This window comes from Neofelis nebulosa, chromosome 11, assembly GCF_028018385.1.
Source record: "Neofelis nebulosa isolate mNeoNeb1 chromosome 11, mNeoNeb1.pri, whole genome shotgun sequence".
Classification (NCBI taxonomy): domain Eukaryota; kingdom Metazoa; phylum Chordata; class Mammalia; order Carnivora; family Felidae; genus Neofelis; species Neofelis nebulosa.
Window position 1 is genome coordinate 55,814,498 of NC_080792.1, and position 27,188 is coordinate 55,841,685.

Sequence of the window (27,188 nt, forward strand, 5' to 3'; positions counted from 1 at the left end):
TTATTGCTCACTTAAAACTTGAATAAAATCAAGGTTCCTTTTTCAGGGAAGCAGGAGAGATTAGCTGTTAAGTAGGCAGCAATTGGTAACTGATAACATGCAGTTATTTTTAAAATAACTTAGCTCCATATTCATTGACCTGGATGAACATCCACCATGAATTCTGAAAGAGGAAAGAGAAGATGGCAAGTAATATTCTCATTCCGTTAAAAATGCCTTTCCCATGGGGCACCTGGGTCCCAGTCGGTTATGCATCTGACTCTTGATTTGCGCTCAGGTCATGATCTCACTGTTTGTGGGTTCGAGCCCCACATCAGGCTCTGCACTGACAGTGTGGAAACTGCTTTGGATTCTCTTTCCCTCCCTCCCTTCCTCTGCCCCTCCCCCGGCTCGCACACATGCTCCTGCTCTCTCTCTCTCTCTCAAAATAAATAAATAAACATTAAAAAAAAAAAAACCTTTCCCTTATATGGAGAGGTGTGGAAGACACCCCAGGCTATCACTGTTGGTTCCCCAAGGGCAGATGGGTGGGGGGAAATGGGGGGCAGAGCTTTCAGGGTTTTCTTGTTTTGGCATTGTTCTAGGGACCACAGGAAGCATATGTGCTTTTGTAATTTTTGAAGTAAAATTTACCAGGGAGATTAAAATGATAAAGGTCAATAACCTAGTAAAATTAGAAACTAAGGTACCAGGGATGCTTGAATTTCATAAAAGAGACTGTCGTACACCTAAGGGCTAGGTGGCAACATTTTCTCTTTCGCTCTTGGCATCGCGTTAAGAAAAGCACTGCCTGGGGCGCCTGGGTGGCTCAGTGGGTTAAGCGTTGGACTTCAGCTCAGGTCATGGTCTCCCTCCCGGTTGGTGAGTTCCAACCCCAGGACGGGCTCTGTGCTGACACCTCAGAGCCTGGAGCCTGTTTCTGATTCTGTGTCTCCCTCTCTCTGCCCCTCCCCCGCTGCCCCTCCCCCGCTTGTGCTCTGTCTCACTCCGTCTCTCAAAAATAAATACATGTAAAAAAATTTTTTTTAAATTTTTTTTAATTTTTTTTTTTTTTTAATTTTTAATGTTTTATTTATTTTTAAGACAGAGGGAGACAGAGCATGAGTGGGGATGGGGCAGAGAGAGAGAGACACAGAATCTGAAGCAGGCTCCAGGCTCTGAGCTGTCAGCACAGAGCCCGATCCGGGGTTCGAACTCACAAACTGTGAGATCATGACCTGGGCCGAAGTCAGATGCTCAACCAACTGAGCCACCCAGGCGCCCCCAAAATTTTTTTTTAAAGGAAAGCACTGCTTTAGCTCCTCCCCCTCTCCCCTCCCCCCCACCCCCACTTTTATAAACCACAGAAACAGATGTTGTGGCTCTTTCTAAGAGCTTTTGTTCCTGGGAACCATTGCTTGGGTAAAGTTTGAAAACTGTTAGCACAATGTCTTGGGAAGCAGACTTCTCAGCAGGATTCCATTTCTTTCTGTGTCTTGGGTATCATTAACATCTGTGGAGAAGGGGAATGTGGGAAAAAGTCAGTTTTGTTTGGCAACACTCACCTGCCAGAGGCATTCCTTTCCTGGGAGGAGAAAAGCCGTCAAGTCACCTTGTAAACAAAATCAGTTTTTCAGCAACCTGGTTCACAGATCTGAGGATCTGGGGCATTGACACAGAGCTTTTCTCTCAGCTATTTGGGTGTCATTACCACTTTATCTAATACATGCTAATTAATACTGACACAACAGTGTCAAATTCACCTTCAGGAGTTTTCCTCATTTATTGAGATTGCCTTAAATTTTCCTCGGGGTATGAAACCAATGGCAATAAAAAAGGTATCATTTATTTGATACTGGAGTTACTTATTTTTGCATTCCTTCTGGACTATGAATTTTATGTTAGGCAATGCAAAATACGGCTATGCAAATGCAATTAAGACTTCATTGTCAAACTGGTATGCATTTTGTAAAAAAAATTTTTTAAAGAAACGCTCCCCGAAATATTGGCTCTATATTCCTCAAATTAGAGTTAAGTCCTTTTTCAGGTAGGTAGGTAACAGTATGAACCCAATTAAGTTCAGGGCTACTATTTAACCCTGAGGATCAAAATAGACTCTGTTATTTTGTCACAAAAATAACCACAAGGAGAAAAATGAGGACAGAATAATACACAACTAACATTTAGTAGAGGGAGGAGAGACTCAGAGCTAATGAAAAATAAGCCATCCCTTTGCCTTTCAGTGTGGGTGCTAATGGACACTGTTTAAAAGTCAATAAATCAAGAAATAGAGGTATAAATATACTGTTAGAACAGTGTTAAACCATCAGACGAACTAAACAGAGCAATAAACATCTTTATCATAGAAGAGGATATTGGCAAAATGGGAAATGACAGAAATTAGCTTTTCCTTTTTCCTTTTGGTTGTTTTTACCCCCAGTGCACAGTCGTCCTGGTGAAAGGATATATGTCCCTTGGGAGGAAGGTTGGGAGAAAGACTAACAGTAGAATTGGGGGGCAGTGTAGCGGGGTTGCCTTTCCTTCGTTCAAGGGGTTCTGGATCTGCAATGTAAGCTGGCTCAAGTCTGGAATTGACTAGGAAGCCATGACTCTGTTATGATTCAGGTTGGACTTTTGTTTACTTGACCTAGAACCCTTCCGCTTATACAGATCAAGTCCAGAGTTCAGTAGATTCCCCATCTATTTCACTTCTAGGGCTAGCATGATCAACTAGCCAATGCCATAGGTCTCTGTGAACCAAATTATTCTGATTCTACTTTGTTGTCCATTATGGTAACCATGCCCACCTTGCCTTTGGCAGCTAAGTGCACCACTTGGCTCCTGCCACCCTGGGATCCAATTATCCCCATTCCATTTAGGTTTCATAATTCAATAGCAGCAGTGCCCATGGTAACTTCTTTTCCCATCCTAGTTTTATTGAGATGTAATTGACCTCCACATTGTGTAAGACAGACAATGCGATGATTTGATATATGTATATATTGTGAAATGATTACCACAATAAGGTTGGTTAACACATCTATCGCCTCACAGTTACAATAATTTTTTGGTAGAGACAACATTTCAAATCTATTCCCTTAGCAACTTTCAAAATATGCAATATAGTATTGTTAACCATAGTTACCACGGTTGTATATTACATCCCCAGAACTTTTTTATCTTACAGTTGGAAGTTTGTATCCTTTGACCACCTTTACCCATTTCATCCGTCCTCGCCATTCCCCGCCACCAGTCCCTGGCAGCCAGTCTGTTTTCTTCCACATATAAATGAGATGATACAGTGTTTGTCTTTATCTGTCTAGCTTATTCGACTTAGCATACTGCCCTTAAGGTCCACCCATGTTGTCACAAATGGCAGGATTTTCTTCTCTTTTATGGCTGATTGTAATTACATTATTATATATATGTTATATGTATATTATATATATATATATAACTATAATATATAATATATAATTACATTATTATATAATTGTATAATTGTGTTGTATTACATTATTATTGTAAATAACACTGCAATAAACATCTCAAATATCTCTTTGAGATTATTATTTCATTTCCTTCAGATATATGCCCAGAAGCCGCTGTAACTCTGACCTAAAGTGAAGAGTGATCACAGAGCTCTTCAGGGATGCTGGGACTCCCTTCACAAATTTATTTCTCACAGCTGTGGGGCAAGACGTATCTTCTGGACCCTCCCAGGGTGAGCGAGTATGTTTCAGGTGATAAAACCACTTTAACATCCCAATATCTCTAAGCCTTTGGATTTCTTCTACTACCCTATACCAAGACAGTCCTGGTATATCCACTTCATTTATAGCAGACCATATTTCATTTCATTTCTTAACCAAACTGTTAAGAGTCCTTTCTAAGAAGGCTCGTCAGAATGTAGGGGTTTCAGTGTTCCAAACTTCATTAAGATCATCCCATATATCTCCATTCCAATTTCCAGGATTCCATTTCTTCCTGGTCAATGTCCTCACTTTACTAGCAGATACTGTGCACATTTGGGAATTCAATTTGTGTTGTTAATTCAGCTACTCAGAGGATGAGAGGCTGGATTTCATTTTCAGCAGCCTCACCTCTGCAGCTACACGAGATAAGAGATTCTTTCAGGGCAGAGACTTTCTGGTCCTATAGGTGGCCTGTGAGCTGAGAATTCAAATCCCTGACCTCATCGTTTCCTTTCCCCATTTTGACCAGTGCAACTGGAACAACCAGCCAATCTCATTATAATGGTTAGTTTGACAAAAAATGTTATAAGGTATCAAGCACATGGTTATCCAGAACCTTACCTCTTGTTAAGTATTTGATAATAAGTATCCCATGATGGTATTTTGTGTATCTCTATTGCAACATCATGCCTTGGACTATCAGTGATGTTTTACTACTGGAAAGAGAGTCATTAGTGACTTGAAATGTAATCAGATTGGAGAACCAATTTCAGAAACCCAGGACAAACTCTGAAAACTGTTCAGCAACAGACCCAACAGAATATATATAGTGATTTCATTTCTTTTGGATATATGTCCAGAAGCCAATGTAATTAATATATGTATAGAGAGAGAGAGACGGAGAAAGAGAGACATAGAGATATAAAGACAGAAAGTAAACTCATGAGTGTGTCCAAAGCTCACCTCTATCCTGACTTTTAGCATCATAGATGACTTTTGCATGTTTTTGAAATCAATCTATCTAAATCTATCTATCTAGTGTGTACTCTTTTGTATATGAATTTTTCCACTCAATGCAATGTTTCTGAAATTTAACCATGTTGCTGAGTATAACAGTTCTTTCATTTTTATCATTGTTTTAGTTTACCATTATATGAATATACCAAAATTTGTTTATCCATTCTGTTAATGGTCAATAAGGTTTTCAATTTAAGACTATTATGAATGATATTGGTATGTATGTTCTTTTTAGTATACTGTATATATTTCTGCATTTCTACATATGTATGTATATTTTGTACATATATACCTAATAGTAAATTAGCAGTACACGGTGAATGTGAATTTCAAAATTTAATAGGAAAAGCTAAACAGATTTTCAGTGTTATACCATTTTACACTACTTCTAGGACTTAAAGAGAGTACCTATCAATTCACATTCTTGTGAACACTTTCTCCTGTTTTTTTTTTTTCCTAAGTTTAGAAAATTAGCCCTTCTGATGTGCAGTATAACCTATAGTGCATTATAGTTTTAATTTGCATTTTTCTGTTTACTAATGGTGTTAAATATCTTCATGTGTTTACTGGACATTTGGTTAGCTGTGGAGTTCCCATACAAATGCCTAAATGCCCTTCTCCATTTTTCTTCTAGGTTTTCTTTCTTTCTTTCTTTCTTTCTTTCTTTCTTTCTTTCTTTCTTTCTTTCTTTCTTCTTTCTTTCTTTCTCTTTTTTTGGATTTGTGGGAGTTAAAAAAAAAAAGATATATTCGGGGCACCTGGGTGGCTCAGTCGGTTGAGAGTCTGACTTCAGCCCAAGTCATGATCTCGCGGTCCGTGGGTTCGAGCCCCGCATTGGGCTCTGTGCTGACAGCTCGGAGCCCGGAGCCTGTTTCGGATTCTGTGTCTTCCTCTCTCTCTGACCCTCCCCTGTTCATGCTCTGTCTCTCTCTGTCTCAAAAATAAATAAACATTAAAAAAAATTTTTTTTTTAAATAATAAAAAAATTAAAAAAGATATATTCTAAAATTAAGCCCATGGTTACCCACATACAGTCCTACTTTTTGGCTGTATTTTGATGAATACACAGTGGTGTATTTTTTTTTCCACAATGGTGTATTTTGATGAATAAAATTTCTTTTTTTCCCCAAGTTCTTATTCAAATTCCAGTTAGTTAACATATAGTGTAATATTAGTTTCAGGTGTAGAATTTAGCAACTCAACACTTACATACAATACCCAGCGCTCATCACCGGTGCCTTCCAATAAATAAAATTTCTTCATTTAAATGCAGCCCCCATTTATCCAATTTTTTCTGTATGTGTTCTTTTGTCTCATTGAGGAAGCCTTTCCTATGTCATATTATAAATTTGTGTTATATTTTTCTTTCATATTTATCTCCACAACTCACCTGGAATTGATTTTTTTGTGTGTATGGTATGGTATAGGGGTCAAGATTCATTTTGTATATTTGGATATCCAATTGTCCCAACATATTTTACTGAACAGGTCATTGTTCTCATAGTGCTGACCTACGTGACCTTTATCATAAATCAGTCATCCATTTAAGTGTATACAGGCTGTTGTACAGACTCTGCTCTAATCTTCTGGTATATTTGGCTACCTTTGCAGAAAAACAATGCTCTCTTAATTACTGTAGCTTTACAAAAAATCTTGTTATCCACTAGAATGAATCCTCCTGTGTTTTTCCCCCCCTTTTCAACATTTTCTTCAATATTACTGGCCCTTTGCATTTCCAAGTAAAATTTAGAATTAGCTTGTAAAATTTTATATAGAGGAAAGCTGGTAGAATTTTTTATTGGGATCATTTTGAATCTATAGATCAATTTGGGGAGCACTGATGTCCTTAACTTTAATCTAACAGTCAGAATTACAAGTCTTAAATCCGTTAATCCAAGTTTTAATTTTTATTTTATTTTTAAAGATTTATTTTGAAGTAATATCTACATCCAATGTGGGGCTTGAACTCATGACCCAGGGATCAAGAGTTGCACACTCTACAGACTGAGCCAGCCAGGATCCTTTATTAATCCAACTTTTTAATCCATTTAACATCTTACATCCTTCCATTTACTTAGGTTCTTAAGTTTTACTAACTTTTCTTTAGTTTTTGATGAAATGGTTTTGCACATTTTTCATTTGACTTATTCCTAAAAATTGGATATACTTGATGCCACTTTGAGCGAAATCACTTAAAATTATATTTTGTAATTGTTTATTGAAGGTATGAAGGAATACACTTGGGTACCTGATGATTTTGCTAAATTTAGGTTGCAATTTGTTTATCTGTGTATTATTTTAAATTTTCAACGTGCATGATTGTGTCATCTGCAAGCAACACTTCTATCTTTTATTGTAATTGTTATAATTTTTCTTTATTTCATTTATTTGCTTGCCTATTTACTGCCTTACTGTGCTGGCTAGGACACGTTACCATGTTGAGTTTAAGTAGTAAGAGTAGTAAGAGAACTAGACAAAGTTCCCAATCTCACAGGAAAAGCTTTCTTTTACCTTACCTTGAAGTATGGTGTTGACTGTAGAGTTTTTTGGTAGTCTTCATTAGATTTAGGAAGTTCCGATCTATTACTAATTTGCAAAAAGTATTGACCTTAGATATTGAGTTTTATCAAATGCATTAATTGGTATTTTTCCTTATGACTATATATATATATATATATATATATATATCTTTATAATAATAATGAAATAAATTGAAATCTTTACTTCTCAAATGTTAAAACAACCCATATCCTTGGACTAAACCCAATTGTTTGTGATAAATTATCATTTTCATTTAACTTGAATTTGATTTACTAATTTTTAAGGATTTTACCTCTAAGTTTATAAGAGGTATTGACAATGCAACATTCTTTAATTTTATTTAAACTTCCCAATAACAACAATTTCATGCTTCTTCCCCACAAGATGCTCTGTGTACAAATGCAATACTTTCTATGAACTTAATTGTGTCCCCTCAAAATTCATATATTAAAACGCTAGTCCCTAGTGCAACTGTGTGTGGAGATAGGATCTTTAGGAGGTAATTAAGGTTAAATGAAGTCATAAGAGTGAGGCCTTAATCTGATGGGAGAAGAGAAAGAGATTCTCTCTTTGTCCCCATGCATGCACCAGGGAAAGGCCATGTGAGGACATGTAAAAGGCAGCCATCTACAGCCCAGAAAAAGAACATTAACCATAAACTGAATTTTCTGACATCTTGATAATAAACTTCTAGCCTTCAGAACTGTGAGAAAATTAATATATCCTATTTAAATCACTCAGTCTATGTGGTATTTTGTTATAGCAATGTGAACAGACTATGACATCACCTGTATCCCCAAAAGAGAGACATAAAATCCCACCAGCTGCATATGCATTTCTAAGTGTTGTTAATTGCTTTCCTAGCTCATTTACAACCCCACCTGAATATTCTATCACACAAAGACTAAATTGTAAAGTTAACAACCATGAAAATCCTTTATACCAAGTAATACAGAAAAGAAGGATGATGGAAAAAATACTTAAAATATGCAGACTCACAGATAACAAGCAAGGAAAAAATATGCATAGCTGCTATAATCTTCATTTCTATTACTGGTTGCAAGGCTGCAGTCGGTAACTCGTAACTTCATTTTCCTACTTCCAACCTCATGGTTTCTGGGACCTCAGCCACCAAGTCAGGAATTTTTATTTTACAGAGTAATCTGATATTTCATAACTGAAGGGCCTTAGCTCTTAATGGTTTTGTCTTTGCTCGGTTGCAGTTTTGTGTTAACTTTTATTTACAGACAGGGAAATAGTAAGAGATGCTCCAGAAAAATCTCACTCCCCAGATATTATTTTCTGGCGCCATTGTATATTAGAAGTCAACTTTTCACATGCATGGTTATCAGAATCAATTTACCCCAACTGGTTTCTGTTAGTTCAGAGACATGAGGACCCTGAAATGGACAAATAGCAGTTTCTACTTCTTATCCATTGTATTCTTGATTATGTATTCCATTGGAAGCATTCCTTGTTTGGGAAGTGAAAGCTTTAAATTAGAGTCAAATACATAGAAATAGAAACAAAAATCCTGGGAGTGAGGATTTAATAACCTTTAATAATGACAGAAGCCACTCCCACATCTACCTCTTTATCTCCAGACCCATATATTATGGCAATTAGAGAAATGGCATTGTATATTGAGTGTTATTTCAAAGCATATTCCCTATGATAATGTTCCATCTCATAGAATGTTGTCTTTTCACTGCACCACAGTGAATCTTCAGGAAGCTATACAATGGCTCTGTCAGACTAGAAACTTCTCGGTAATAGGGTACATTGTAAGACAATTGAATTCCATCATTCTCTTCTCATGCTGCAAATTGCTTTTCCTGACCAGAAGCCATGTTTTGTGGGATTCTTTGATGATGAATAAGGGGTTTCTTATTTCCATAAAAAATACTGTGGGCAGTGAGGGCAGTCAGTGGAGACTGGAAGGGGTGACTACTATTTCAAATGCAAGGACAGCAATGCAAGACTTCAAGGAACATGGCAAATCTACATAATGTGGCACCACTAAAGGACCATAATAAATTTCCAGTAGACAACCCAAAGACATAGGATCTGTGATTCACTCAATAGAGAACTCAAAATAGCTGTTTTAAAGAAGCCCGATGAGTTGTAAGAAAACACAGAAGAGCAATTCAATGAAATTCAGAATATAGAAAATAAAAAGTTTAGCAAACAGAAATCATAAAAGAGCCAAACAAATTCTGGAGCTGAAGAATACAATGAATGAAAAGAAAAATGCAATAGTGAGCATCACTATCACAACAGAGCAAGCAGAAGAAAGAATTAGTGAAGTTGAAGACAGCATATTTGAAATTATTCAGTCAGAGGGGAAAAAAATGAAAAAGAATGAAGAAATCCTATGTAAACTACAGGATAGCATCAAGGGATGTAATCTGTGAATTACTGAAGTCCTCGAAGTAGAAGAGATGGAAAGGGGGCAGCAAGCTCATCTAAAGAAATAATGGCTGAAAACTTTCCAAATATAGAAAGAGATTTGGTTATCCCAGTTACAGAAGTTCACAGATCCCCAAATAATTCAACTCCAAAAGATCTTCTTGAAGAGAAATTATAATAGAACTGTCAGAAATCAAAACAAAGAGAAAACCAATCTTAAACACAGTAAGAGAAAAGAATTTTGTCACTTACCAGGGCACCTGGGTGGCTCAGTTGATTAAGCATCCAACTCTTGATTTACACTCAGGTCATGATCTCACAGTTCGTGAGTTTGAGCCCCACATTGGGATTCGAGCTGACAATGTGGAACCTGTTTGGGATTCTCTCTCTCCCTCTCTTTTTGCCACTGCTCATGCATGTCTCTCTCTCTCTCATTGTAAATAATTTATTATTATTATTATTATTATTATTTGGGAGAGTGCAAGTGGGGGAGGAACAGAGAAAGGGGGACAGAGGATCTGAAGTGGGCTCTGTGCTGACAAGCTGACAGCAGTGAGTCCAAGGTGGGGCTCAAACTCATGAACCATGAGATCATGACCTGAGCTGAAGTCGGATGCTCAACTGACTGAGCCACCCAGGTGCCCCAATAAACATTTTTTTTTAAAAAAGAATCTTGTCACTTACCAAAAAACTCCCCATAAGTCTATCACTGGATTTCTCAGCAGAAAATCTTAGAGGCTAAAGAAAGTGAGATAATATATTCAAAGTGCTGAATGAAAATAAAATCCTTGCCAACCAAGAATACTTTATCTGGCAAATTTGTCTTTCACAAATAAAGGAGAGAAAAAGACATTCCTAGAGAAACAAAAGCTGAGGGAGTTCATTACCACTAGATTCACCCTACAAGAAATGCTGAAAGGAATTCTTGAAGCAGAAGTGAAAGGATACTAATTAGTAACATGAAAACATATAAAAATATACCACACACTGGCAAAGGTAAGTATAAAGTCAAGTTCAGAATACTTTAACACTGTAACATGATGTTATGTTAACCACTTAACTCTAGCAGGAAAGTTAAAAAACAAAAGTATTAAAAATAACTATAGCAACAAGAATTTGTTAATGAATACACAATCTAAAAAGAGGTAAATTGTTATGCCAAAAATATAAAATATGGGTGGGGGTGGAGTAAAAGAACACAGTTTCTGTATGTAATCAAATTTGAGCTATCAGCATAAAATAGCCTGTTTTAAGATGTTTTGTGTAAGCGTCCTGGTAATGACAAAGCGAACACCAACAGGAGATACATAAAAGATAAAGAGGATGGAATTAAAGTATACCACTATGGCATTCACAGAATTGTCAATTCTTTCATAAAGAAGATAGTGACAGGAGGAGGACAAATGGAACAAGAAAACTATAAAACATCCAGAACATAATCAATAAGAAAGCATTAGTAAGTCCTACCTATCAATAATTAATCCAAGGGCATCTGGGTGGCTCCATCAGTTAAGTGACTGACTTTGGCTTAGGTCATGATCTCATGGTTCATGGGTTCAAGCCCCGTATCAGGCTCTGTGGTGACAGCTCAGAGCCTGGAGCTGCTTTGGATTCTGTGTCTTCCTCCCTCTCCACCACTCCCCTGCTCATGCCCTGTCTCTCTCTCTGTCTCTCGAAAATGAATAAATGTTAAAAAATAAATAAATAAAAGTAAAAGAATTACCCTAAATGTAAGTATATTAAACTCTCCCATCAAAAACCATAAGTGCCTGAATAGATTTAAAAAAATAAGACTCAACTATGTGATGCCTACAAGAGACTCATATCAGCTTTAAGGAATACACAAAGGCTAACGTAAGGGTTTGAAAGAAGATAATCCATGCAAGTGGAAACAAAGAGATTAGGGCTGGTATAGTTTTCCCAGGAAAATATATTTGAACTAAAAAAGCTGTAATAAAAGACAGCAAAGGGGCACCTGGCTAGCTCCGTTTTAGAATATACGACTACTGATCTCGGGATTATGAGTTCAAGCCCCACACTGGACATAGAAATGACTTGAAAAAATTATATGTATGTATATAAAGAAGATAATTAATGATAAAGGGGTCAATTCATCAAGAGGACATAACAATTGAAAATACATATGTATTCAACATGGGAGCATCTAAATATATTAAGCAAATACTAAAAATCTTTAAGGGAGAAATAGACATTACGATAGTAGGGGACTTTAAGACCCTACTTTCACAATGGATAGATCATTCAGACAGAAAATCATTAAGGGAAATGGTAGATTTGAACTATACTTTAGACCAGTGGACACAATAGACATTTACAAAACATTTCACCACCACCAGCGAAACAGCGCACACACAACATTCTTGAGGATAGACCATATGTTAGGTCTAAAACCAGTCTTAGCAGATATATGAAGATCAAAATTATACTAAGTACCTTTTCTTCCCATAATGGTATGAAACTAGAAATCAATAATGAAAAGAAAACTGGAAAATTCACAAATATATGAAAATACACTTGATCTTAGCCAAAAGGCCAAGAAGCGATACAAATATATGAAAATAAAACAACACAGTCCTGGTCAACCAGTGGGTCAAAGAAGTAATCAAAAGGGAAATTGAAAATACCTTGAAAGGAATGAAAATGGAAATCTGGCACACCAAAACTTTTGGGATGCAGCAAAAGCAGCTACAAGAGGGAAATTTGTAGTGATAAATGCCTACATTAAGAAAAAATGAACAACGTAAATGCACCCCTCAGGAAAGTAGAAAAAGAACAAACAAAGCCCAAAGCTAGCAAAAGGAAGCAAATAAGGATCAGAGCAGAAAGAAAGGAAATAGAGACCAGAGAAATAATGGAAAGGATCAGTGAAAGTAAGAGTTGGTTGTTTAAAAAGAAAAGATAAAAAAAATTGGCAAACTTTTAAAGACAGAAAATAAGTAATATCAGAAATGAAAGAAGAGACATTAAAGTGATATCAGAGAAACACAAAGGATCATAACAGACTATGAACAATTCCACACCAATGACTTGGATAACCTTAAAGAATAACCTTGAGGAAATGAATAAATTCCTATAAATATACTACCTACTGAGACTGAGTCATGAAGAAATGGAAAATCTGAACAGACCAATAACAAGGAGATTAAATCCATAATCAAAAACGTCCCAAAAAAGAAAACCCAGGACCATATTTTTTCATTGGTGGATTCTACCGAACATTTAAGAAATTAACACCAATCCTTTCCAAACTCTTTCCAAAAATAGAACAGAAGGAAACATTACCAAACTCATTTTGCAAGGCCAGCATTACACTGATATCCAGACAAGGATACTGCAAGAAAAGAAAACTATAAGCCAATATCCCTGTAAAAATTCTCAACAAAATATTAACAAACAGAATTCGACAGCACATTAAAAGGATCACAGACCATGGTCAAGTGGGATTTATCCATTGGATGCAAGGATGATTCAACATCTGCAAATCAATTAGTGTGATACTCCACATTACTAGACTGAAAGACAAAAATCATGATCATCTCAACAGATGTAGAAAAAGCATTTGATAAAATTCAACATATTTTCATAATGAAAATTCTTTTTTTTTTTTTTTAAATGTATTTTATTTTATTTTTGGGACAGATAGAGACAGAGCATGAGCGGGTGAGGGGCAGAGAGAGAGGGAGACACAGAATCGGAAACAGGCTCCAGGCTCCGAGCCATCAGCCCAGAGCCTGACGCGGGGCTCGAACTCATGGACCGCGAGATCGTGACCTGGCTGAAGTCGGACGCTTAACCGACTGCGCCACCCAGGTGTCCCTCATAATGAAAATTCTTAACAAATTGCTATAGAAGGAAACACCTCAACATAATAAAGGCCACATAGGACAAGCCAACAACAAAATCATACATAGTGGTGAAAGGTTAAAAAGTTTTGGGGTGTCTGGGTGGCTCAGTCAGTTAAACGTCCTACTCTTGATTTTGGCTCAGGTCAAGATCTCATGGTTGTGATCTCATGCCCTGCATCGGGCTTTGTGCTGACAGTATGGAGCCTGCCCGTGATTCTCTCTCCTTTCTCTGCCTCTCCCCCACTCGTGCTCCCTCTCTATCTCTTTCAAAATAAATAAACACTTAAAAAAAGTTTTCCTCTAAGATCAGGAACAAGACAAGGATGCTAGTCCTAACCCGAAAAAATTAGGCAAAAAAAAAAAAAAAGAAAAGAAAAGAAAAGAAAAAAGTATCCAAACCAGAAAGGAAGAAGTAAAATTGTGTCCGTTTTCAGAGGTATGATCTTATATATAGAAAATCCTAAGGACCCCACCAAACCACCACCACCACCACCTCAACCAACAAAAACCTAGTAGAACTATTAAACTAATTCAGTAAGCATGAAAGATACAAAATCAACATAAAAAAATCAATTGCATTTCTATATACTAATGACAAACTATCTGAAAAAGAAAGAAGACATAAAATACCTAGGAACAAATCTAACCAAAGGGTGAAAAATCTGTACACTGAAACTGTATGACTTTGATGAAAGAAATCAAAGAAATATAAAATAAAGGAAAATACATCTCATGTTCATGGATCAGAAAAATAGTGTTAAATAACAGTACAGTAGAATGGGTATTACCCCCTTATCTGTGGGGAATATGTTCCAAGACCCCCCTAGTAGATGCCTGAAATTGTGGATTGCACCAAACCCTAAATATGCTGTGTTTTTCCTGTATATACAAACCTATGATAAAGTTTAATTTATAAATTAAGCACAGTAAGAGATTCACAATGATAACTAGTCATAGCATAGAACAATTTTAACAATATACTGTAATATAAGCCATGTGAATGCGGTCTCTCTTTTTCAAAATATCTGATTGTACTGTAACTCACCCTTCTTGTGATGCTGTGAGATAAAACAATGCCTGTATGACGAGATGAAGTGAGATGACTGACGTAGGCATTGTGATGTAGCGTTTGGTTACTATTGATCATCTGATGATGTGTCAGGAAGATTATGTGTTTCCAGACCATGGTTGACTGTAGGTAACTGAAACTGCAGAATGTGAAATCATGGGTAAGAGGGGCCTATTGTACCACACAAAGCCATATACAGATTCAATGTAATTTCTATTAAAATTCCAATGGCATTTTTCATAGAAGTAGAGAAAACAATCCTAAAATTTGTATGGGACCACAAAAGACCCAGAATAGCCAAAGTAATTTTAAGCAAGAAGAACAAAAGCATCACACTGTCTGCTTTTAAAATATATTACAAATCTCTGGGGTGCCTAGGTGGCGCAGTCGGTTAGGCGTCCGACTTCAACCAGGTCACGATCTCGCGGTCCGTGAGTTCGAGCCCCGCGTCAGGCTCTGGGCTGATGGCTCGGAGCCTGGAGCCTGTTTCCGATTCTGTGTCTCCCTCTCTCTCTGCCCCTCCTCCGTTCATGCTCTGTCTCTCTCTGTCCCAAAAATAAATAAAAAACGTTGAAAAAAAAATAAAATAAATAAAAAAATAAAATATATTACAAATCTATAATAATCAAAACAGTATGGTATTGGCATAAAAACAGACACATAGACTAAGGAAACAGAATCAAGAATCCAGAAATAAACCCTTGTATATATGGTCAAATAATATTTACAAGGGAGCGAAGAATATTCAGTGGAGAAAGGATAGTCTCTCCAATGAGTGATAATGGAAGAGTTGGATGATTATATGCAAAAGAATAAAACTGGACCCCTATTTTACACCACTTACATAAATTGATTCAAAATGGATTCAAGACTCTCGGGGCGCCTGGGTGGCGCAGTCAGTTAAGCGTCTGACTTCAGCCAGGTCACGATCTCGCGGTCCGTGAGTTCGAGCCCCGCGTCAGGCTCTGGGCTGATGGCTCGGAGCCTGGAGCCTGTTTCCGATTCTGTGTCTCCCTCTCTCTCTGCCCCTCCCCCGTTCATGCTCTGTCTCTGTCCCAAAAATAAATAAAAAATGTTAAAAAAAAAAAAAAAAAAAGACTCTGGGGCACCTGGGTGGCTCTGTTGGTTGAGCATCTGACTTTGGCTCAGGTCATGATCTCACGGTTTGTGAGTTCAAGTCCCAGGTCACCTCTGTGCTGACAGCTTAGAGCTTGGAGCCTGTTTCAGATTCTGTGTGTGTCTCTCTCTCTGACCCTCCCCCACTCACACTCTGTATCTATCTCTGAAAAATAAATAAAAATGTTCAAATGGATTCAAGACTTAAACATTATAAAACTCTTAGAAAAAAAGGATTTGACAAAATACAACATCCTTTCTTAATAAAAACCCTCAAGAAAGTCAGGATAAAAGGATCATACTTAAACATCATAAAAGCCATATGTGATCATATGATATGTGAGCCATCATCCTCAATGGGGAAAAACTGAGAGCTTCCCCCTGAAGTCAGGAACACGACAGGGATGTCCACTCTCACCACTGTTGTTTAACATAATGATGGAAGTCCTAGCAGCAGCAATCAGACAACAAAATGAAATAAAAGGCATCATAACTGGCAAAGAAGAAGTCAAACTTTCACTTTTGCAGGTAACATGATATTCTACATGGAAAACCCGAAAGAATCCACCAAAAGACTCTTAGAACTGATACATGAATTCAGTAAAGTTGCAAGGGTACAAAATCAATGTACAGAAATCAGTTGCATTTTCATACACCAATAATGAAGCAACAGAAAGAGAAATAAAGAAATTTATCCCATTTACAATTGCACCAAGAACCATAAAATACCTAGGAATAAACCTAACCAAAGATGTAAAAGATATGTATGCTGAAAACTATAGAAAGCTTATGAAGGAAATTGAAGAAGACACAAAGAAATGGAAAAACATTCCATGCTCATGGATTGGAAGAAAAATATTGTTAAAATATCAATACTACCAAAGCAATCTACACATTCAATGCAATCCCAATCAAAATTGCACCAGCATTCTTCTTGAAGCTAGAACAAACAATCCTAAAATTTGTATGGAACCACAAAAGACCCTGAATAGCCGAAGTAATATTGAAGAAGAAAACCAAAGTGGGAGGCATCACAATCCCAGACTTTAGCCTCTACTGCAAAGCTGTAATTTTCTAATTTTTTTTTTCAACGTTTATTTATTTTTGGGACAGAGAGAGACAGAGCATGAACGGGGGAGGGACAGAGAGAGAGGGAGACACAGAATCGGAAACAGGCTCCAGGCTCTGAGCCATCAGCCCAGAGCCTGACGCGGGGCTCGAACTCACGGACCGTGAGATCGTGACCTGGCTGAAGTCGGACGCTTAACCGACTGCGCCACCCAGGCGCCCCAAAAGCTGTAATTTTCAAGACAGCATGGTATTGGCACAAAAACAGACACATAGACCAATGGGATGAATGGAAACCCCAGAACTAGACCCACAAACGTATGGCCAACTAATCTTTGACAAAGCAGGAAAGAGCATCCACTGGAAAAAAGACAGTCTCTTTAGCAAATGGTGCTGGGAGAACTGGGCAGCAACATGCAGAGGGATGAAACTAGACCCCTTCTTAGACAATACACAAAAATATACTCAAAATGGTTGAAAGAGCTAAATGTGAGACAGGAGCCCATCAAAACCCTAGAAGAGAAAGCAGGCAACAACCTCTTTGACCTCAGCCACAGCAATTTCTTATTCAATACATCTCCAAAGGAGATGCAAGGAAATTAAAAGCAAAAAGAACTATTGGGGACCTCATCAAGATAAAAAGCTTCTGCCCTGCAAAGGAAAGAATCAACAAAACTAAAAGGTAACCGATGGAATGGGAAAAGATATTTGCTCCATATCTGACCAAGGGTTAGTATTCAAAATCTATAAAGGACTTACCAAACTCAACACCCCAAAAACAAATAATCCAGTGAAGAAATGGGCAGAGGGCATCAATAGACACTTTTCCAAAGTAGACATCCAAATGGGCAACAGACACATGAAAAAATGTTCAACGTCACTCATCATCAGGGACATACAAATAAAAGCCACACTGAGATACCACCTCACACCAGTCAGACTGGCTACAATTAATAATAAGTCAGGAAACAAAAGATGCTGGTGAGGATGTGGAGAAACGGGAACCCACTGGCACTGTTGCTGGGAATGCAAACTGGTGCAGCCGCTCTGGAAAACAGTGTGGAGGTTCCTCAGAAAATTAAAAACAGATCTACCCTATGACCCAGCAGTAGCACTGCTAGGAATTTACCCAAGGGATACAGGAGTGCTGATGCATAAGGGGCACTTGTACCCCAATGTTTATCAGCACTTTCAACAATAGCCAAATTATGGAAAGAGCCTAAATGTCCATCAACTGATGAATAGATAAATAAATTGTGGTTTATATATATAATGGAATACTAGTTGGCAATGAGAAAGAATGAAATCATGCCATTTGCAGCAATGTGGATGGAACTGGAAGGTATTATGCTGAGTGAAATAAGTCAGAGACGGACAGATATCATATGTCTTCACTCATATGTGGATCTTGAGAAACTGAAGAGAAGACCATGGGGGAAGGGATGGGGAAAAAATAGATACAAACAGAGAGAGAGGGAGGCAAACCACAAGAGACTATGAAGTACAGAGAACAGACTGAGAGTGAATGGGGGGGGGTGGAGAGGGAAAATGGGTGACGGACACTGAGGAGGGCACTTGTTGGGATGAGCACTGGGTGTCATAGGTAAGCCAATTTGACAATAAATTATATTCATAAAAAATAAATGAAATAAAATAAATAAAAAATCTCCTAGAAGAAAACATAGGGAAAAAGCTCTTGTCAAGGATATTGACAATGATTTTTTGGATGTGACACCAAAAACAAAGGCAATAAAAAGCAAAAGTTGTTAAGCGGGGCCTACATCAAACTAAAACTTCTGCACAGATTCTACCAAATGTAAAGCCAGCCTACAGAATGGAGAAAATATTTGCAAACCATTTATCTCATAAGGAGTTAAATATCCAACATGTAGAGAGAACTTCTACATCTCCGTAGCAAAAAAACCCAAACAATCTGATTTAGAAAAGGGCAGAGGAACCAAACAGACATTTTTTTTCCAAAGAAGACATCCAAGTGACCAGAAGGTACATGAACAAATGCTCAACATCACTAATTTCCAGAGAAATACAAATTAAAGCCACAATGAAATATTCCCTTACACCTGTTAGAATGGATATTATAAAAAAAGATAACAGCTAACAAATGGTGGTGAGGTTGTGGGGGGGAAAAAAAGGAACCATCAGGAATTTCCTTGTGGGGATTTAAATTGGTGCACTCACTATGGAAAACAGTATGAAGTTGCTTCAAAAATTTCAAAATAGAACCATCAGAAAATCCAGCAATCCCATTTGTAGGTAATGAAGGAAATGAAAGGAAATGAAATGTAAAGATACCAAAGCGATACCTTCTCTCCCATGTTTCTCGCAGGATTATTTACAAGAGCCAACACATGGAAACAATCTAAGCGTCCATCGACAGATGGACGGATGAAGAAAATGGGCTAAGTGTATATGCAATGGGATGGCTCTCAGACATAGAAGCAAGGAAATTCTGCTCTTTGTAACAGTGTGGATGGGCCTTGAAAGCATTACGCTAAGTGATGTAAGCGAAACAGAAAAAGACAAATATCACGTGATTTCGCCTATCTGGGGAATCTAACAAAAGCAGAACTCAGAGAAGCAGAGGGTAGACTGGTGGTTACCGGTGGTTGGGGACTGGGAGAGATGGGGAGGTAGTGATCACACTGTGCCAACATCCAGTTCCCAGATGAATCAGTTCTGGGGATGGAAGGTACAGCACGGTGAGAACAGTTAATACTGTATTGCATCCTAGACAGTTGCACAGAGAGTAGATCTTAAATGTTCTCAGCACACACACAACACGGTAATTATGTGCAATGATGGAGATGTTAACTAACCTTGGGGTCATCATTTCACAAAACACATGTGTGTCAAATCATCACCCCGCGTACTTTAGTTTTTTTGAATTTTTTAAGGTTTACTTATTTTTGAGAGAGAGAGAGAGAGAGAGAGAGAGAGAGAGAGAGAGAGAGAGTAGTGGAGGGGCAAAGAGAGAGGCAGACACAGAATCCAAAGCAGGCTCCCGGCCGTAAGCTGTCGGCACAGAGCCTGATGCGGGGTTCGAACTCACGAACCGTGAGATCGTGACCTGAGCTGTAGTCGGAGGGAGATTTCAGTGGTGTGAAATGCTGCTGAGAGGCACTCGATAGAGAGTGAGTGAGATTGCTTTAGCACGAGGGAGGCATTCGATGACCTTGGCAAAAGCAGTTTGGCGGAACGCTGAAGGTGGAGACCCACAGGGGGACAGTGGGCTGAGATGCGAGAGGAGAGGAAGTAGTGGAGTAGCTGGGGTGAGAGGAGGAAGTGCGAACGTCAAGGCCAATCTCCTGAGTTAACACTGGGGTTCTTCCTCTGCCCACTGCCTTCCAACCCCCCCGACCCCTACGCACGTTCATACATTCCACTGAAGTATGATCGGTGGCAACGGCCTCTTACATCCTGGCATTTGGTGTTATACTGCGTAGATCTCTTTCCTCATGTATCCCCTCACTCGCACCCCTGCATTCCTAAGCCTCCCGGTGGCTCAAATGGGTCATTGCCCCTGGTCTCCCAGCCGGCCCCCTTAATGCCGGTCTGGTGTGTTTCCAATTTTTCTTTCACACACCCCATCACCGGCAGGTTTCAAAATGCGCATATGAAAGAAAATAACAAAATAAAAGGCACGTATGCTTATCCCCCCCTGCTTAAAACCCTTTGAGGCCACTCCAGTGCATGCAAGGTAAGTGCATGCGACTTGCCCAGCGCAATCTACGAGGCTGTCCAAGTTCTGGTTCCTGCCCCTCCCTCGCCTCTTGGCCAATCAAGCTTATGTGCCCGCCAACATATAGCTCCTCGGACCTTTTCACACTAGCCATGCTCTGTGGTGGCTTTTCTTTTTCCAGGAGTTTGGAATAGTTTCTAGTTCTCTTTCCAGAGCTACCTCAAGCAAATCTTCCACGTCCTCCTCTTCGCGTCTACCCCATGCTCACTCTTGTCCTTCATTCTCACTTATTTCTCTCTTTGTTCTGTTTTGTAATGTTTCAGGAGTATTTCAGTAATGTTTCAGGAGTAATTTAGTGATTCATCACTTAAATATAACACCCAGGGCTCACCCGACAGGTGTCCTCCTTAATTTTACCCTTCATCCAATACATCCTTTATTGTATTGTGTGCTTAGCTTTTCAGAAGACTGTGACTTTCTGGAACACAAGCAATATGACATTAATCTTTGTATTTCTAATATTTATGACAGCGCGTGGCATGGTGAGGGAATCTTAAGCTGCTGTGGCAATTTGGGGAGGATTACAGATATTTCTGACACCAGCGTTACTGCTTTACCAGTAAGTATCAAAGGCGGAAGGACACAGACCTCTGGGGTCACATTAAGTCCCCGGGTGGACCAGGCTCCAGGCAGCAAGGACCCTGTTCGAAGCTGGAGGAGGGACAGTAAGTATCCTCCAGACAGAGAAGACACTTTAAAACCGAAAAACAAAGCAAGCCCCTCCACACCGTCTACACAGTTTTATTCAGGGTAACTTACTGGCAAGAGGCATCTGGCAGGCTGGGTTGGCCGGCCGGCTGGCTGGCAGGTGATCCGAACGCTGGGTAGCTATTCTCCACCTGGTCTGGACTTTAATCCACGTCTGGAATAGAGCGAGGGGCACAGTGGTGAGGTCAGAGGGTAGCTACCTAAAGTGGTGTCATCTGTGTGCCAGTCACCTCTACTAGTTATCTAAAGTAGTGCCTTTGGTCACCACTTTAGGGAATATCAGAACAAGCCTTTCCGCCTCCAGCCAGGGCACTCATGGACCTCCAAAGGGCCCGGAACACAGAGCCCTGAGGGAAGTCGTGGTGCGGGCATGACCAAGAGGGAGGGCCAAAGATGGAGTCTGTGTTGTCAGCTGACTCCAGACCCCTTCCGCAGCAGTCCTTCTGTTCAAGCCCACCCCGGATTTCAAATACCCGTCTTCCCATTATAAAGACTCTGTAGTTCCATTCTCAACCAAAATTTCTCTGAGGAATATAGTCTTTACTGCAAAGCAGACTGGCCCACACTCCATGGCTTTTCGGTCCCATCAGCTTCCTGAACATTCTGCCCCAGAGACACAGAAGGAGACCCATGGGGTCGGTGTGAAGGGGATGCCAGACTGCTACTGCCTGATTCATTTCCCTATTGGGGACTCAGTGGCTAAATGAGATAATTGCATCTGGGAAATATGAAAAGCTAGAAATAACAAAATCTCTGTAGCACCAATAAGGCCAGTCAAGCTAAAACTCAAAAACAAGAATTATTCCAAATTTACCTATATTTCATTCTTTCTTCGATCTGATTATTCTTCTTTTGCTTCTACCCGGTGCATACTTGCTTTAGACAGATTTACAGCTGGTACAAACTTAATTTCTTTCTTGGCCACAACATCAAATACATCACTGTCTTAACTGGTCTAAGTTGCCTTAAAAGTGCCCCCATTTCTTGCTATTGTACTTTAATTCTTGAATTCTGATAGCAAAGAAGAAAATAAGTCCAGGCAAGCATCCTCCTTTGGTAAGTTAGGCATGGATGAATTCCCGTCGACTCACTTGTCCCAATATGAGTCACTGAACACCATTCTGAACAGGCTAGCATGTGACAATTGTTCTTGTTATAAAGGGTTTTCCACTCCATTAATACAGTACTTAATTCTTAAATGTATTTTAAGGACTAATCTGACAGGGTCTAATTTGATCATTTCTCTAGATCAGTTATTTCAAAGACAATAACTTGCCTTATAAAATGGCTCAAATTACCTTCACCTTGATGTGGGTTTTTCAAAATTGCACTTTTTGAATAAGGCAGAACCATGTACATGGGTCCACGGGTTGCATACTTCATATCCCTGTGCCTCTCCTCCTTGAAGGCAGATGAGACCCGAGAAGAAGAGGGTAGGAGAACCCAAACAGCCACCAATGACAGGGAGGGGACAATCATCCAAGGCCAGACCCCTTCTCCTCTAATAGCCAGAATGGAGTCTACTTCTCCATCCCACTGCGCCTAGCAACTGAGGTTGTTGTCCTTCTGTGGTAGTTGAAGATTAGAAACATGGTGGGAGACTCAAACTCTGACGATGTAAAGAAGGTGGCAACCTGCTGATTTTCCTGGCCAATTTCACCCCATGTGTAGTGCAGGGCTCAGAGTGAATTGCTATTTACCTGTCTATAAGTCTGCCTTGTCACTCCCTTCTCACCTACATTCCAGTCTGATTCTGGCAGAGTCATGGTGCCAGGTCAAAGTTGTGATTTACTGAATTATTCAGTAGCTTCTAGATGACTTTTGTTAGTTATACTCCTTCCTGAGAGGCAGCCGTGCACCTTGACGTAAAAGACGTGACTTCCAAAATCCATGTACTTCTCAGGAGCTCCTACAAGCCCCCTTCCCACGGCGGAAAGGACACAGGAGGTCTTAAGAACTGTGACACTCAGCAGGGACCTGGGCCATCTGCAGATGTGGCCTATGGTCTCTTGGAGAAATACTGCTTTAGGACCTTGGAGCTTTATAAATTTTTTTTTTTTTCAACATTTTTTATTTATTTTTGGGACAGAGAGAGACAGAGCATGAACGGGGGAGGGGCAGAGAGAGAGGGAGACACAGAATCGGAAACAGGCTCCAGGCTCCGAGCCATCAGCCCAGAGCCTGACGCGGGGCTCGAACTCACGGACCGCGAGATCGTGACCTGGCTGAAGTCGGACGCTTAACCGACTGCGCCACCCAGGCGCCCCAGGACCTTGGAGCTTTATGTTTACTTTGGACAATTCTCATTCAAGCTCTCAGAACATAGTAGAGATTGGCAAAGCTACCTAAAGCACGTTAAGCAAGTGTATTACCACTTCAGCAAAAAAAAAAAAAAAAAAAAAAAAAAAAAAAAAAAAAAAAGAATGGCCATGGTCTCAGGAAATCTAATTTGTTCAATAACAAAGTGTCCCAGGAAAATGACAACTCATGCTCAAAATGTCACAAGACGAGTTGGGCAATATTCCTGTGTTGAATCATTTATTCAGTACTACCGACTGTCACCGAGATGTTATAGTTCAAAGGAAAACATCAGGTTATGCAAGATTTTATCTGTAGCACATATGTCAAGCTGAAAAGTAAACCATATGAAAGCAATAACAAAGGTGCTGGAAGGTCTTTCTGGACCCTTGAAAACGGCAAACTGCTTTTGATACTCAGGTTAGCGTTCCTAGATGATATCTTCTAGCTTCATGCCAGACTGATGCACTCCATTCAAGTATCGGCCGGAAGAACAATGTGTAGTTTCCAATGACAGATGTCAATGAAAAACGTCACGTCACATTAAAGTTTCTGGTTAAGTGAAAAACTACACTCACCTTGACCCCTGCCCTTCACCCAAAGGTGTAAGAATACGACTGATAAAAAACGCAACACAGGGAGTGAAAATGATTTAGTGGGGGCCAAATTTGTGTAAGAAATACTGTTACATAGTCATCGGGCTGTAGTCCAATGACGAGGTCGCAGAGGCTCGGAGGTACATTTTCATCTTTGTCTTCATTTCTTCCAATAGGATAAAAGTAAAACATAACATGAAGTATGGGGCGATAAAATGAAACAGTCTGTGAAACATGACATGATCCCATTAGAAACCGCTTCCATAGTAAGGGTGCTTTCAACTGTGTGGTCTCTCTATGGCGTAGCAGGGCAGACAGCTTAGAAGGCAAGGGGGAGAGGGTGAACTAACCTATTGAATAAAATCCCTTAAAACATTTCAGGCAAATTGGTTGCATCTGGAAATACTGACAATGAGAAAAAAGAAAAGTAAGAAAATAATTCCATTTACAGTCCATCAAAAAAAAAAAAACAAAAAAAAAACCCCCACTTAGGAATAGGGAGGCAGAAGTGCTATGCCCAAAAAAACATGAAACATTGTTGACATAAGTTAAACAAAACACAAAGAAATGGATGGACATCTGTACTCATGAACTGGAAACTTAATTATTGTTAAGGTGTTACTACTACCCAAAGTGATCTGTGGATCCAATGTCATCCCTATCAAAATCCCATTAATGTTCTTTGCGGAAAGAGAAAAATCTATCCTCACATTTGTATGAAATCTCAAAGGACTCTGAATAGGCCAAATAGTCTTGAAAAATAACAGGTGGAGGTCCCATCCTTCCTAATTTCAAAACTTATCACAAAACTACAGTAATCAAAACAGTGTAGCACTGGCATAAAGACAGATGTAATGGAATAGATTAGAGAGTCCAGAAATAAACCCTCACATATTTGGTCAAATGATTTTCCACACAGGTGTCAAGACCATTCAATGGGGAAAAGACAGTCTTCTAAACAAATGTCGTTGGGAAAACGGTAGCCATATTTAATAGAACAAGGTGGTCTCTCATTTTATAACATATGCAAACATTAACTCAAAACAGATTAAAGACCTAACTGTAAGATCTGTAACTATAAAACTCTTAGAAAAAAAGACATAAGGAAAAGCCACATGACATTGGATTTAGCCGTGAATTCTTGGATATACAATATCAAAAGCATGAATACCAAAAGAAAAAGTAGGTAAGTGGGAATTCATCAAAACCAAAAACTTTTGTGCTTTCAAGGATACTATTAACACAGAGAAGAGGCAACCCACAGAATGGGAGAAAATATTTACAAGTCACATATCTTATAAGGAGTTAATACCCAGAATATATAAAGAATGGATATAACTCAACAACAGAAAACCAAACAACCAGATTTAAAAAAAATGGAGAAAGGACTTGAATAGACATTTTCCCAAACGTAGACAAGTGGCCAATAAGCACATGAAAAGATGTTCCACTTCACTAATCTTTAGGGAAATGCAAGCCAAAACTACAATCAGATATAACTTTACACCCATTAGGATGACTATTATGTAAGACAACAACAACAAAAACAGAAAATAACAAGTGTGGTTGAGCATGTGGAAAAACTGGAACTCATGTGCATTACTGGTGGGAACGTAAAATGGTGTCTCTACTATGGCAAACAGTATAGTGTTTCCTCAAAAAATTAAAAACAAAATTATCATATGACCCCACACTTCCATTTTTGGTTATAGACCCAAAAGAATTGAAAGCAGGCTCTCAAAGAGATATATGCATAATGAGGTTCACAATGACATTATTCACAATAGCCAAAAGGCAAAAGTAACCCAAGTGCACATCAATAGATGACCAGATAGGGGCGCCTGGGTGGCTCAGTCAGTTAAGCGTCCGACTTCGGCTCAGGTCATGATCTCATGATCCGTGAGTTCGAGCCCCACGTCGGGCTCTGTGCTGACAGCTCAGAGTCTGGAGCCCATCTCAGATTCTGTGTCTCCCTCTCTCTCTGCCCCTCCCCTGTTCATGCTCTGTCTCTCTCTGTCTCAAAAATAAATAAACGTTTAAAAAAAAATAGATGACCAGATAAACAAAAATATGGTATGATGGAATATTATTCAGTCTTTAAGGGGAAGCAAATTAAAAAAAAATTTTTTTTACACTTATTTATTTTTGATAGACAGAGAGAGACACAAGTCAGGGAGGGGCAGAGAGAAAAGGAGACACAGAATCCGAAGCAGGCTCCAGGCTCTGAGCTGTCAGCACAGAGCCCGACCCGGGGCTCGAACTCACAAACTGCGAGATCGTGATCTGAGCCGAAGTTGGACGTTTAACCGACTGAGCCACCCAGATGCCCCATAAGGGAAGCAAATTTTAACACATGCTACAACATGGATGAACCTTAAAGATACTATGCTAAGTGTAAGAAGCCAGTCACAAAAGGGTAAGCACTGATTGCACTTACATGAGTACCTACAGAAGTCAAATTTATAAATTTTTGTTTTAATGTGTATTTATTTTTGAGAGAGACAGAGTATGAGTAGGAGAGGGGCAGAGAGAGAGAGAGAGAGAGAGGGAGACACAGAATCTGAAACAGGCTCCAGGCTGTGAGCTGTCAGCACAGAGCCCGATGTGGGGCTCGAACTCACGAACCACGAGATCATGACCTGAGCCCAAGTTGGACACTTAACTGATTGAGCCACCCAGGCTCCCCTTTTTGAAAATTTTTTTTAATGTTTATTTATTTTTGAGAGAGAGAGAGACAGAGTATGAGTGGGACAGAGAGAGAGAGAGAGAGAGAGAGAGAGAGACAGAATCTGAAATAGTAGAAGTCAAATTTATAAAGAAGAAAGGATAATGGTGGCTGCCAGGGGCTGGAGGGCAGCGGAGGGAATGCGAAATTATTGCTTAACGGGAAGTGTTTCTCTCTGCAATGATGTAAAAGTTCTGGAGATAAATACTAGTGATGGTTGTGCACAATGGGAATGTACTTAATGCCACTGAAATACACATTTAACAATGGTGTATCTTCTATTATGTTTATTGCAGCACAAAAAAATTGCAGGTAATCTTATAAGTAGGGTTTCGGATACA

The 27,188-nt window shown here is 39.2% G+C and overlaps 1 long non-coding RNA gene across 1 annotated transcript; it reads right to left on the reverse strand.

Annotated features, from left to right (window-relative positions):
* Nucleotides 1-1,372: 1,372 nt before the first annotated feature.
* Nucleotides 1,373-22,675, reverse strand: LOC131490354 (uncharacterized). Its single transcript, XR_009251054.1, has 3 exons — nucleotides 22,527-22,675; nucleotides 21,280-21,382; nucleotides 1,373-1,492 (listed from the first exon to the last, which is right to left on the reverse strand). It is a non-coding gene; the product is annotated as an uncharacterized LOC131490354 (long non-coding RNA).
* Nucleotides 22,676-27,188: the final 4,513 nt, after the last annotated feature.